Genomic DNA, 13380 nt, shown 5'->3' with positions numbered 1-13380 from the left:
GCCACAACTAAGACCTGGCGCAGCCAAAATAAATAAATAAATAATAAATAAATAAATAAATAATTTCAAAGATTTGCAACAGCAAAGGTTTAAGGAAAATAGATGTTCCCTGAAAAAGACACAGACTGAGGTCCTCACGGACCCAGAGATTGTTACCGTCTGATAAAGTGGTCTCATGGTGTTCCCAGAGAGAGTCAAAGGTGGAATTTCTAGGCTCGTTCTCACCTGCACCCTGACAAGGACCACCATTCGGTGCTTCACAGGCGAGAGGATTAAGAAGGGCTGGGTAGTCCTCCAATGATTACACGGCTTCTGTGATTGGACTTCATGGGGAAGGGGGTAAGAAAAGAAACTGAGGTTTGAGAATCACTTAAAAGTCAGCGATTCCCAAAGCCAAAGGACAAGTATTAAACAGAAAAGTCAGTGTGATGCTTGTTTTGATAGGAAAAAATGGAGAATCAATTTCTTGAACTTGAACTAGCAAAGCTCCTGATCAGTCAATCAATAGTATTCACGTGTTTTCTGCTCTGTTCTTAACCCTGATGGGCCAAAAGGGCAGCCACAAGGCAAATGATACGGTTCCTTTCCCCACCAGCTTATATAATCTCTCTCCCTCTCCCCTGAGGTGGGCTTGGACGCCTGAGGCCAGGTCAGATCTCTGGAGAGACAGGTGGCCTCCCAACATCTACTCTGTGCTGTCAGCCAACTGCTCCCAGGTGAGAGGAACGTTTTTGGCAGCAACCGTAGTACACAGCGGGCAAGATACCTTAAGAAAAGGCAAGGGAGAGGAGGCAGACTTGTGATTCTGGAGACAAATAAACACAATTAGCTGTGCTAGAAACGAACTGAAAAGACTCAGTGGGAAGACTATGATTCCTTCTGCCAAGAGAGAAAACCAGAGGAAAATTCATTTTAAAAGAAACCTTTTACTTCCCTTGGCAGCCAGAGCACAATGACAGTCATATTCTCTGTGAAGTCCTTTTCATTGTGGGTTTCTCCACCCCTTCAAACACTAGCACGATAAGGGTTTCACTGCTTTGTCAGATTTGCTGCCCAAAGAGGATCCATTAATATTTCAGGCCAGTCTTTTCATTCCTTGAGATGACAAGTCTAAGACTTTCACAGCCATTCTATCCCTGTGTACCTAAATAGACCCTGTTTGCAGCAATGATTGGGTGGTTGAATTCACAGAAATCAATAGTGTTGTCCCTGGGAGTTTGCTTTCCTGCTTCCAGGATCCAATTCCACAGTGCAGGATTAGCTACAGCAGAGGGGTCTAATGGCTACCTTAACAGAATGTGGTGGTAAACAGGACAGGCTTTGGAGTTAGGCAACTTGGGTTTGAATCCTGACTCTGCCTTGGATGACCTTGGGCAAATAATTTAACCTCCTTGTGTCTCACTGTCTTTACCTATAAAGTAAGGGTATAGTGGTACCTAATAGGGTTGTTGTCATGTTTAAAGAATTATGATAAAAGAGCCCTCGTCTTTTAGAAATGCACCCAAATCATGAAATGGTGGCTTGGGTTTGCTTCAAAATCATTTGGAGGTAAGGTGTATGTAGAGAAGTTGGCCATGAGTTGGTAATTGTTGAAGCTGGGGATGGGCACGTGGAGGTGTATTCTACTATTCTGTCCACCTCTGTCTGTCTGAAATATTCTATAATAGAAAGTTTAAGAGAGAGAGGAGATAATACAGGTAAAACTGCTAGCACACAACATGTGCTCAACTAATGCAATCTGTCCTAGATCAGAGAGGGTTTTGAAGCTGTCACTTCTAGGTTCAAAAGGAACCAGGATCACAGCCTGCCTCTCTAGACATGGGTTGGCTCTGGGGCCAGAAAGATGGGGGGTCGGGGGGTTGCAGCTGAGAACTTCACTGTCACTCTAGGCCATCCATTATTGCCCAATCTTTTCATCATCAAACCTGGTTTTTTTTTTTGGTTTTTGGTGGGGTTTTTTTGCCAAACTGTGAGGCATGTAGGATCTTAGTTCCCTGACCAGAGATCAAACCTGTGCCCCCAGCATTGGAAGCGTGGGGTCTTAAGACTGGACCACCAGGGTAGTCCCATGAAACCTGTTTTAAAGTGATTATTATAAATTCTCCATGCTTTGAAAGTTTTCTAAATCAACCACATCCATTAAATGATTCATTACCCTGTATCTTTCAGCCAGATACACCTAATCACAGGCCAGAGTTTACATGAGCTGTCAGGTGGCTCCAAATGAAGCTACTATCACCCCAGCCTAAAGCAAAGGACTTTCAAGTTTTAATGGTCTGTGCAGCTGTTTGACACACATATACAGTATGTGGTTTTGTAGGCATATGAAATCATGAAGACGGGCTCAACGCATTACCCCCAGCCCCTGCCCCCCTGAGCCTATGCTTTCAATAGGTTCAGGGAACCACATATATAAATTTAGCAACTCCAAGCTTCTGGAATCCCTTAAACAGGGTGATGAGCTGGGCGGACAGGAAATCCCACCCTGGACCCATTCCAGGCTACAGATGCATTGTAAGGGAGCCCTTTATTAAACCCAAACTCATCTGCCCCAGGCCCTCTCAGAAATGAGGATCTGTAACCAGCTCTGATACTTACTAACTGTAGTGGCCTTGAGCAAGCCACTTCATTTCTTTTTCTCATTGGTAAACTGGGATCTCTCTCTCCTAAACTTGTTTCGGGGAGTAGAGACAAGGTTAAAAAAAAAAAAAAAAGTGCATTGCACAATGCCTGGCACACAGGAATTGTTCAGTACATAGTAGGTATTTTATGTTTCTGTATGCCTTCATGCACACGTGGGTGTATTATCATTATCTCCTTTGGAATTAGGTCAATATATCTAGACACGATGGTCCTCCAGGCCATAAGACATATCACAGCCACATAATTATAAATAGTTTAATTTTTTTTCTTTCATGGGACAAAATTGTGTACGTACTTCATGAACTAACCTGAACCTCTTCACCACAATGAGATCTGATGAATCAGTTTCTACCTGCCTGAAATGCTGCCCAGTTTCAATGAAATTCTTGGCGCTTTACCTGAACCTGTCTGTTTGGGTGACATTCTACCACTGCAGCCAATTCCAACCCCAGCATTAGCCCATGCATGAAACTGACTAATGCTACTCTATGATGTGCTCAGGGTTCCTGGCAACTCAACAGAACAATATTGATGCCCCTATCTTGCTTAAGTGCAGGAATAGAAAAGCTAAGATGAGACTCCTGGAATGACTTCTTTGGACGGAGTGAAATACACCAGGGAGAATATAAATTTTCTAATTCAAGAGCCACTACACTCATCATTGATTTTACATCCTCCTCCTTTTTCTTCCATATTTTATACAACCAATTTGAGTCTAAAAGGAAAATGAGAAGATAGTTTTCACCAACAAAGTTTCATTTCTCACAAAAGAACGATCTACAGGCAATATTCAGCAGAGTTATGTGTATTTTCATTCCATCTTCAAGTGGTTTGGGTAAGGGTAGCCCTTCTCCAGTTTCTAGACTGTAGACTTATCTTGAACCTCGGGAAATTCTCTCAGACTCCAAAGAGCAGGTGCAAGAATAGGGCAAATACATAGTTTCAAGCTACTGGTGAAAAGCAACAAATTATCTATTCCTTAAGAATTGAGGGTTTTTTTTTTTTCTTCTTTTCTTTTTTTAAAAAATTATTTATTTATTTATTTATGGCTGTGTTGGGTCTTCGTTTCTGTGCGAGGGCTTTCTCTAGTTGCAGCAAGCGGGGGCCACTCTTCATCGCGGTGCGCAGGCCTCTCACTGTCGCGGCCTCTCTTGTTGCAGAGCACAGGCTCCAGAAGCGCAGGCTCAGCAATTGTGGCTCACGGGCCTAGTTGCTCCGCGGCATATGGGATCTTCCCAGACCAGGGCTCGAACCCGTGTCCCCTGCATTGGCAGGCAGATTCTCAACCACTGCGCCACCAGGGAAGCCCTTCTTTGCTTTTCTTAAGCTTGGACTACATCACCCTAATCAGATAAATGTCACTGCCCTTAATGCTAGTGTCTCAAGACCAACAAAAACCTCTTAAATCAATAACCCTAGCTCTGATCTCCTTTAGGTTCTTACAGCCCCAGGAACCAGCTCAGCCTGGAAAGGGGGGAGAGCTCGGTTCTTCTCTGGGTGTGTTCGCCTCGAAATCTTGAAGTCTCCCATTACCTCTATCATAGACTAACATTTATTATAATTATTATTAATTAATTCATTCAACAAGCCCTGCTCTGCTATAGTATGGAGTCTTCGTCACATAAGAGAACAGGGTCAGTTTATTAGCGATCTAGATGGCTTGGAGCTTGTACTCTTCCAGACACGCTGAGGACGAAAGACTTCCCTAAGCCCCAGGCTTAACTCAACCTGATCGTCCAACCCAGGTGACTTCCAGCAGAGGGCGGTTCCCCACCTTTGGGGAAGTGGGGTTCTGAATGTCATGTGGGATAACATGAGGTCTTTTTTTTCTTTTTTAATTAATTAATTTATTTTTTAAACATCTTTATTGGAGTATAATTGCTTTACAATGGTGTGTTAGTTTCTGCTTTATAACAAAGTGAATCAGCTATACATATACATATATCCCCATAACATGAGGTCTTATTCTTCCACTCTAAGCTCCTGAGTACAGCCAACCAGCACCTTCTACTTACACATGGCCTGAGCTTCGCTTCAGCTCTGTGCACAGGTATGAGAAAGCCTTGAGGAATCCTTTCCCCACCTCCCTCTGAAGCAAAACATCCTCCCTACAACTCAACTCCAAACTGTCACCTCTGTAGGGGCGGGGACTGCATTTGGGTTCAACATTCCATCTTTACCCCGTGTTCAGCATAGACCCTGGCCCTGGTAAGCCCTTAATACTGATGAATGAATGAACAAACAAACGAATGAACAAGATATCCTTTGCTTCTCAGACCACTTCCCAGAAGTCCATCAAATCTCACTCCACAGGGTTACTGTTCAGGTTCCTTCTCAGCCAGGACTACCCAGGCCACACATAAGGTTGGCGCTCCTAACCCCCAGGCTGCTCAAGGGTCAACTGTACATTTCCTGACATCAGTAGATGTTCAGTCAATAGTTATTATTTTGATGTATTATTTGAAGTTGCATCAAGTTCATGCTCCATCTACATCAGAAGAGACAGAAAGGTGTGGTGGATGGAGCCCTGTAGCAGTAATCGGAAGCTACTCAGCCTGGGTTTGAGTCCCTGTTTTTGCCCTTTTCTCATTGTGACTTTGACAAATTTCTTACCATCTCCAGCCCCAAGTTTCCTTCACGTGTAAAAAAAAAAATCAATATGATATCTGCCTTCCAAGACTCACAGGGTGGTTGCAAAAGTTGTATTTGACAAGGTATATAAAAGCACTTTGAAAACTGTCCAGCAGGACTTCCCTGAAGGCACAGTGTTTGAGAATCCACTTGCCAATGCAGCGGTCACAGGTTAGAGCCCTGGTCTGGGAAGATCCCACATGCCGCGGAGCAACTAAGCCCGTGTGCCACAACTACTGAGCCTGCGCTCTAAAGCCTGCGAGCCACAACTACTGAGCCCACGTGCCACAACTACTGAGGCCCACACGCCTACAGCTGGTGCTCCAAAACAAGAGAAGCCACGGCAATGAGAAGCTCGCACACCGTGATGAAGAGTAGCCCCGCGCTCGCCGCAACTAGAGAAAGCCTGCATGCAGCAACGAAGACCCAACGCAGCCATAAATAAATAAATAAATAAAACAAAAACAAAAACAAGCCTGTCCAGCAGATGCATGCACAGAAATATTGAAAGAGGTAAATTTGTCAATATTAATTAAATACCTCTAAGGCTCTAAAGCAAAGTTTTCCAAACTTTTTTGACTGCAACCCATTAGAAGGGACATATTTTACATCACAAGCAAGTATACATTCATCACTAAAACAAAAGCTTAACAAAACAATACTTATGTTACTCTCACATTTTTAATTCGGTTCTCTTCTTTATACTTTTCTTTTCTTTCTTTCTTTTTATCCTTAAATGCAGGTCATTAATTTCACAAGGCATGGTCCTGACTCTCAACTCTCACTGGGTATCAGAATCATCTAAGGAGCATCTTAAAACATCTGATGCCCAGGCCCTGCCCACTGAGATTTTGAATCAACCGTCTGGGGTGGGGCCCAGGCATCTGCATTCTTAGAAAGCCCCAGGTGATTCTATTGTACAACCAGGACTGAGAACCACAGAACTGATGGTTTCTAGCTCACAGCTGAAAAACCACTGCATTATTTACATGTGGGTCTGCTAAACACTTTGGAATGTCATCCCACCCCCACCCTGCTGAGACTCCCCTGGTTACTCTGAATGGACCACCCACTCCTCTGGCTCAGAGCGCAACAGAAAAACACAGCAAAGCAGTAAAGTCAAAGCGGAGCCTGGGCTTTATGGGCGGCCTCCTTTCTCCTCCCAGATGGCTGGGGAGCCCCACGCAAAGCAAAAACTGCAGCAGATTTGGAGTATTTTGTTAAAACTGAAGGGACCCCTCCAAAAACTTTTTGCTTGAGTAGGAGGGGCTAAGGAAAAGTAAAGAGAAACTGCCAGACACCTGGCCTGCTCACACAGCAGAGGAAGCTCTGACCATACAGAGACAGGGGTCCGAGTAGACCCTAGAAGACAAGCTGGGGGGGTGTGGGTAGGGCTTCCCCACCTGACCTTCTCCTCCTTCCAAGTGTGGCTTGGAGGAAACCGAAAGCTGCTCCAGCCTCAGCTCATCTTTGCCCTCCACAAGAAAGGTCTGGGGCGTTGCCCTGCTCACCTGGTTGGAGTGATCTGCAGCCCATTGCCAGCAGAACCAGGGCAGAACCTAGGCCAGAATGCAGAAGGAACCACAGACACCAGGGGCCCTACTCTTGGACACATGAATGGAATCAAGAAACCTGACTTGGGGTTTCCCTGGTGGCGCAGGGGTTAAGAAGCCTCCTGCCAATGCAGGGGACACGGGTTCGATCCCTGGTCCGGGAAGATACCACATGCCGCGGAGCAACTAAGCCCGTGTGCCACAACTACTGAGCCTGCACTCTAGAGCCCATGAGCCACAACTACTGAGCCCACGTCCCACAACTACTGAAGCCCGCGCACCTAGAGCCCGTGCTCCACAACAAGAGAAGCCACTGAAATGAGAAGCCGGTGCACCGCAACGAAGAGTAACCCCCGCTAACTGCAACTAGAGAAACGCCCACGCGCAGCAACAAAGACTCAACTCAGCCAAAACTGAATAAATAAATTTATTAAAAAAGAAAAATGAAACCTGACTGGGTTCTGTACACAATGGGTTCAAAAGCCAAAGCTGTCTATTTAAAGCATAGTCCCTGGATTTACCAACCAGACATAATACTAAGAGTTACCATTTACAGGGCACCTCTGTGAGCTAAGTACTTTATTTACACTATCTCATCTAATTCCACAATAGCACTTCAGACTTGCATTTTATAGACACTCAGGTTAAGGAACTCACCCAGGGTTGTTCCAGGATGCTAACAGGTTGGTCCCCACTCCAGGTCCCTTGCTATAGTCCAGGGTCTCTCAGCGCTACTGACATTTGGGGCTGGAAAATTCTTTGTTGTAAGGGGCTGTCCTGTGCATTATACTATACCTAGCAGAATCTACCCATTAGATGCCAGTAACATCTCTCCTCTTCCCAGCTGTGAAAATCAAAAACATCTCCAGACATTGCCAAATGTCCTGGTGGGTTGGGGGGCGGGGGGATGCAAAAACACAGCCCCTACTCCTTATTAAGAACCACTGCTCTAGTCTAAACCACGCTGCTGTATTGTTTTCTGGGTGTAAACCACCATTCAGAAGAGAGAGAGAGCAAGGGCCAAACACCGCTATGTAGGTGATAATCAGAACACTCCGGGAAAGTATGGAACAACAATAATAGCCCCCTATCCTATGGTTATACAGTGATCCCTCAGTATCTGTGGGGGATTGGTTCCAGGACCCTCCTCAGATACCAAAATCTGTGGAGGCTCAAGTCCATTATATACAATGGCATAGTATTTGCATGTAACCTACCCACATTCTCCCATATACTTTAAAACATCTCTAGATTACTTATAACACCTCATACAATGAAAAGGTTACGAAAATAATTGTAAATACAATGTAGATGCTATGTAAAGTAAATGCTATGTAAGTAGTTGCCTGCGCATGGCAAATTCAAGTTTTATTTTTTGGAATTTTCTGGAATTTTTTTCCTAAATATTTTCTGATGTTTATTTCAATTCACAGTTTAAGGCAAGACAAAATTTTAAACATGAAATTTTTCTCTGCCCTTTGGCCTCCTCCCTCCCCTTTACCATTCATTGTGAATCTGCATTATGCATTAACCAGACTCCCCAGTGGCAGAAACACCTGTTCAAACATAAAGATCAATTGTTCTTCTGACTGCCACATAACTCCTTAGAAGATAACATTCCTTTGTCAATCCTTAAGCGGTCATAATAACACACCCTCACCTTATACCTGCAGACATCTTTGGTGAGCTTTATGTACAATACCAATATATCATTTCCCTTAAAGATAGCGATTAATGCAGAACAGACTGATGAGAGATACTGGGCCACACCTAATGAAAGCTCTTCACTTAAATACCTGCTTATGACCTTATTAATGCTACTAGCTATATTACTTGTATTCTGCCTATTGTACAGGATTATTGTTTCTTGCATGACCAAATGTGTGACTGAGCTTCCAATAAAATTAATGATGATTAGTCGACTTGAAACAACTGATCAAAGATATAGTTCTACAAAATCAATGATTATAATAGTGTAACTCTAGATGTGGGAAGAAGCAACAAGAGGGAACCATTTCCTGGACCATAACGGAATATAAGACAGGTGATCCAGAGGCTTTTGGCTACTGTTAACAGGGCCTAGTCCAGTAATAGCACATTGAGTGGCTTATCAACCAAATCCTCGCCTGACCTGGGAATGAGCATTCCTAGCACTGTGGGACAAAATGGTCATGAAATGCCTCCCAAACCTTGACTGAAATTAAGACTAAAAGGGAAGGGATTGTAAGATGAAAAATGTTGCCACCATCCATTTCTACAAGGAACAAGTCATTGGCCACTGCAGTCGCTGACCTATGTAGTAGCCCCTGAGAGGGATTCAGGGCAAAGATCAGGATGAGGCATTTTGTGCTGAGGGAAAACTGACAGAACTGGCCCTCAGGTAGTTAGATATCTTCAGGAGAAAATTTTATGAATCCAGTTTTTTGCATCTTCCCATACTTAGAGGAGCACTAAAACCATTAACTAAGGTACCTGTTCCTCGCAAATAGCAGTCACCTCTACCAAGATGCGTGCTTGACTGCATGTACTCCCTTCTCCAAAATCACATCTGTACTGGCCTCCCCCTTTACCTCTTCAGAACAGCCCTCAGAGCTCTCTGAGACACTGTCTCCTGGGTCATAATCCTCAGGTTGGCTCAAATAAAATTTTCCATTTCTTTCTCGGATTGACTATGGATTAATTTTTTTTAAACATCTTTATTGGAGTATAATTGCTTTACAATGGTGTGTTAGTTTCTGCTTTATAACAAAGTGAATCAGCTTACATATACATATATCCCCGACTATGGATTAATTTTTTTGTTGACATTTCCATCCACAGTTGGTTGAATCTGAGGATGCAGAGCGGCACCCCCCCATCCAGCCCCCACAGGGAAGGCAGACTGTGTATCACTTTACAATACACTAAATACTTTTAGAGCCCTTATCTCCTTTTATGGCATCTGACTGCACACCAGGATCTAATCCACATCAAAAAATATGAACACTATCGAGAGATCTATATATTTAACCTTCTCCAAGAAACTGAGGGAAATGAACATGCAGTGAAATCCATATTAATCCTTAGCCCTATAAGCCATTAGGTGAAAAAAAACTCTTGCCAATGCATTGTCCTGAGAGAGCACATTATGTGAACTTCTGGAGGAAGAAATCTGTTTCTTATACCTCTGTCTCCTGAACAAACTTCGCTGAAACACAGAGAACTCTCACTAAATGTCGAACATTTCATGAAACCTCTATTTCATAGTAACCCCGAACCATTTGATTAAAAATTAAGATAAAATTATTTGTATGCAAATATTTTTAATAAAATTCATTCATTCATAAATCTGCAAAAAATTAAAGTCAATATTTATGGAAGAGCTGAGAACATAGTGCCAGGTTCTTCCTCCCTATCATTTAAAAAAAAGCAAAACAAAACTCCAGTTTAACTGAAACAAATGTTCCCCAGAATCATCCCTTTCAATATATGCCAAGAAAACTATAGCTATGTCGTTAGAATAATATTTTATTGGATCAAGGGAAAAAATTATAGGAGAAGCTTTTAAACAATTTTCCTTCAGCTTTTGACCAAACTCTTATACCTAACACACAATCCAAACAGGACTGTTCGTTTTTTTAAAATATCAGAATTCAAAATAAAGCAGCTAGCTCTGGTTGCAGTTAAGGTGACTCTTTAAAAACTCCTTGAGAGGCCAGGAGAGTAAAAACCAGGTGTTCTCATTGACATGTTCGTTTGCAAAGCCCAGCCAAAGGGAATGTCATTACTTGGAAATGATAAATTTCTACATGGCTTAAAAGGAATTTTAATACAAAACTATCCATAAGCACTATTTTTTTTTTAATTAATTAATTTATTTATTTATTTATTTTTGACTGTGTTGGGTCTTCGGTTCGTGCGAGGGCTTTCTCCAGTTGCGGCAAGCGGGGGCCACTCTTCATCGCGGTGCGGGGACCGCTCTTCATCGCGGTGCGCGGGCCTTTCTCTATCGCGGCCCCTCCCGTCGCGGGGCACAGGCTCCAGACGCGCAGGCTCAGCAATTGTGGCTCACGGGCCCAGCTGCTCCGTGGCATGTGGGATCTTCCCAGACCAGGGCTCGAACCCGTGTCCCCTGCATTAGCAGGCAGATTCTCAACCACTGCGCCACCAGGGAAGCCCCCATAAGCACTATTAATAACACAGAGAGCAAGACTTTATGGAGCACTGATTATGTATGGGACACTGACCTCAGGGTTCTATATGCATAATCTTATTTCATCTTCATCACAGGCCCATGAGTTACCTACTCATTATATCTTCATTTTAGGGTAGAAAAACGGAGGCCAAAAGAGATGAATAACTTGTCCAAGATCACAGCTAAATCAAGATTCAAGCCATGGCTATATGAAGCTTTGGGTTAACAACCTGAAAAAAACTCGGGAATTTATGGAACCAATGGCAGAAAAGGGATATGTTAATTTTTCACGCTGTGTGCTATGGAATCCCAAAACTGAAATGGATTTTCAGAAATCATTCTCTTCCCCTTGATTCTATATAGATTCTTTCACATAAAAACTCAAGTACCAGGCATTAATGACCCATGGGGTAAGTGACTTTCTGACTACATTTTTTTCTGAAAAAACAAGTCTTTTGTTCATCTTGCTTTAATGCAAAGGGATGGAAACTGCCTGGTAAAGAATACATGGAAGGGGAAAAAAAAAGGCTTATTTTCTCCAGCCCAGTAAGCCATAAGGTACAGCAAGGTACTATAGGGCCAGTTTTTTACACACGTACCAGAGCACAAACATCCAAATGAAGGTTGCATTTCAAAGCAACTACTTTACAGTCCTAAACACATACATATACTCTTTACTGGATGACCCCTGTAGACCTGCTAGTCCTTCAAGAAGACTTTCATTACCTTAATGGACATACTTCCTATTACAACCTCGATTCTCCACCACAGCTGGCTCCACACAGAGTTTGGCTGTTTCCCAGCTTCAGAAGGTTTGCCATCACAGAGGCAATTCAGTCAATGTGTTGCCAGCTCTGAAGGCAACTCCAAAGCAGGAGCTCCAAAATTATTCTCAGCAATGACAGCATCACTAGAATTAGTACACAGCTGGCCAAGCCAAGGCTTCTGAAGGGGAGAAACATGCATTTATTTGAATGTATAAATACTGGCGTATTTATCCTAACATCTGGATAAAGAATTGGAAGAATCAGCTAGTTCTACGTCCAAGTGGATAAATATGCTAACGCAATAATAATAATGCAGATTTTGGTTCAAGGTTCTGACCACCCCCTGGTGAAAAAAAAAGAAAAGCTTGTCCTGAAATGATACCTGTGAAATGAATAGATCACTCTTCCATTAACTTGCATAATTACTGAAGAGCTTTCCTTTTCATGAAAGGGAAAAAAAAAAAGGGCCCAACATATGCTAGTTGCCAAAAATCTTTGGTCCTCCCAGGAAGCTCAAATCTCAGTGTGCATCAGAAGATGGACCTATAACTACAGCAGAAAAGAAAGGGAGTGGGAGGCGTCTCTCACCCACTGCCCCTTAAAGCCCAGGAACCTTCTAAGGGAGAAATCCACTTAACAGGATTCCCAGGGCCCTGGGTCTTCCAGAATTAGCTGTTATATCAAATAATTAAACTAATTACAACACATAATTAACCATACAGGATATGTTAATATAAGATGTCAATATTATTTAACTAATTAAAGGGAGCCAGGCACCCAAGACAAACAACAGAAAAAAAACAAACCAGACAGGGTACGAGTCGTTTGTTTATCTTCAGAAAGACTCTAGAATGCCCATCCACTGAGGTCCTAAGCCGCCTAGTGCCCTGCCGGGTGACCTGTTCAAGGGTGCAGCAGCTCAGGGGTGGGTATAGGCTGTGCACATCCTAAGAGGGCAGTCAAGGGCAGTCCACCTTCCATGCAGGTAACTCCTATTAACTCCAGTAAAGGGAGCCCTCGCCAAAAGAAAACACTCCAAAACTGCACAACACTCCTCGAGTTTACTCGGCTGTGGAATGCAATGCATTTGCGGGCGGTTCGGGTGTGTATGTGTGCATGAGAGCGCCTTCCTGATTTTCCTCCAGTTTTTACTCAGAAACAGCCTCTCAAAAGTACAGGAGAGGGGGCAGCAAGTAGCACATGTGCATCTAAAAATTACACACACACACGTAGAGCTTACCTGTGCATTTTAAAACTCACTCCAGAACTATTCTTTTAAGCCCATACTCTTCTCATCGGATCCCTGGGCAAAATCACTTCTAACCCAGCTCAGAAATACGAGATGCAACCAAAAGCCTGTCCGGCCCGCGGGTCTCCCTTTTGTGAGTCTGTGCCTGAGGGCCCACAGATGCACAGGGCGCTGCGGTGCCCGCGTGGGGTCAGCGAGGTTCGCCCCTCCCTGGTCCCCCCGCCCAAGGTCCCAACACTCCCCGAGCTCGCTTGGTGCGGGGTCCCAACCTGCCCCCGTCTGGGGTGGCCCGTCTTGCTCTCTCGAGTGGGTGCCCTCTCGAGATTGCCATGACCCCATTCCACCGAGGGGGTTGCGTCCCCT

At 43.7% G+C, this 13380-nt stretch overlaps 1 protein-coding gene across 1 annotated transcript in view; it reads right to left on the bottom strand.

The window, feature by feature from the left end:
* Positions 1-13380, bottom strand: part of PAQR8 (progestin and adipoQ receptor family member 8) — a 116912-nt gene that overhangs the window by 28507 nt on the left and 75025 nt on the right. The gene's annotated exons all lie outside the window — the stretch shown is intronic.

Source organism: Balaenoptera acutorostrata, chromosome 10 (genome assembly GCF_949987535.1).
Source record: "Balaenoptera acutorostrata chromosome 10, mBalAcu1.1, whole genome shotgun sequence".
NCBI classification, from domain to species: Eukaryota; Metazoa; Chordata; class Mammalia; order Artiodactyla; family Balaenopteridae; genus Balaenoptera; species Balaenoptera acutorostrata.
Note: the sequence above shows the minus strand (reverse complement) of the source record. Positions and strands in the feature narration are given on the sequence as shown.